Source organism: Austrofundulus limnaeus, unplaced genomic scaffold (assembly GCF_001266775.1).
Source record: "Austrofundulus limnaeus strain Quisiro unplaced genomic scaffold, Austrofundulus_limnaeus-1.0 Scaffold141, whole genome shotgun sequence".
Taxonomy (NCBI): Eukaryota; Metazoa; Chordata; class Actinopteri; order Cyprinodontiformes; family Rivulidae; genus Austrofundulus; species Austrofundulus limnaeus.
In genome coordinates, this window is record NW_013952543.1 from 287714 (window position 1) to 289531 (window position 1818).

Consider the following 1818-nt stretch of genomic DNA (forward strand, 5'->3'; position numbering starts at 1 on the left):
GAACAGCATCTCACCATCTGCACAATGATACAATAGCTGGGTTTCAGTCACGTGGTTTCAAAGGCGGAGCGACCTCCGCTGGAGGGCAGGGGGTAAAATGTCTATGGAGGAAACTATTGCAGAGAGTTTATATTGTATGGATTTAGGTCCTATTTCAAGATAAATAACAACAATTTGTTCACAAATATGTCCGACATGACTCGTATGATGAAGATGAATGAGTTTTCGAGAGAACCTAAAGATTTTCTGAGGCTGTCGGTACCACACATATCTTACATCAGCAGGCTGTTGATGCCAAATAATAACCAGCAAAAGTTTATCTGATGAATAATTACACATTATTCTGCCCAACCCTATAACACATGATAACACTGATTATCACACAAAGATGAAAAAATGTAGAAAGCTCACAGAACAAACGTAAAAAGTGGATTTTAAACCGTCTGTGGTCAGGAGGAGCAGAATGCCCCCGGTGCCTGCAGCCATCACTACATTCAGAGGTATGTTAGCTGCTAACTTGTTTTAGAGGTTATGTTTATAATGATCGTTTATTTAGTAGTGAGTATTAAGTTACTGGTAGTTTAATGTGGACCTCATCTGGACTTAAGGCTGCCCTAGTTCTGCGTCATTAGGTGCTGGATGTTTGTTGACGTTAGCCGCTACTGGTGGCATTATCTTAAACACTCACCCTGGCAAAAAACAAACGCTAATCATCGTGGAGCTGTTTGGTACCGAGGTTGTGGATCCACCCGCTGAATAAAAAGTTCTACACCTCCTGTTGTTTACGTGATTTCATCAGCTGTTCGGTGTAGTTAGCACCACACTGCCCCGGCAGACCGGTAACGGGACTGTAGAGTCCACTCTGTGCTCGATCTTCTTCTCTTCGCTCGTATAACTGAAAGAGTGAATCACCTACTTCCTCATCAAAGACCTCACTCTGTCTCCGACTGTTTTTCCTCCATCTCTGCCTTTAAGCTCCTCTCTCAAGCTGCGGCTCGGTCCGACTCAGTCCACCTGTCCGTAGCTGGACTGGAGCTCCACCTTCATTGCCTTTTTTTTGCATCAAATACACTAAAATAACTAATTAAACTTCACCGTAACTATGAAATATAGTTGTACAAATATAATAAATGTAATAAATTACGGATATCTCATTGCTGACTTCCGATCTCGCTCTCTCCATCGCAGCCGAACTTTATTCAACTTCTGCCTCTTTTTATTTTTATCCTCCTGTAGATTTTTTGCCRCTTATCTAATATTTTCAGATTTCAGTCAGAAAGGAGTTTAAGGGGGTTGAGGTTTCTTCGGCGGGGTGGGGGTGACACCAGAGGGTGGAAAAAGGTGTTTTTCCCCCATGAATCAGCCCTATTTTGCATCTTCCTGCTGCAACGTGCTTCAAATATGACGAACATTAATAAAAAGAGCCTAGCCTGGCCCTTGCCTTCCTACGCAACTCCGCTCAATTCTAGTTTCCCTTCACTGCTCCGTCTGGGACTTCTCCCATTGAGATGGATTTCGCTGGCAGATTTTTAGCCGGGCCAATCAGAGAACAGAATGTCAATGTTCTGCGCAGTGTCAGCTTGTAGTTTATTTTACCTGGACCAATCAGAGAACAGAAGGAGGAGCTTTGAACGACATCATGTTCTGCTCAGTGTCTGTTAGTTAGTTTAGCATACTGCAGTGGAGGAAGTGAATGAAGCCAGTCTGTGTTGATAAGGCTTCCAAATTAAATTAAATTTGTCTGACAAAGAAGCAGCTCTCATTTACAGTCGTCTCGTTTGGCTCAGTACTTCTCTCCTCTCAGTAGGGTTGTTTACA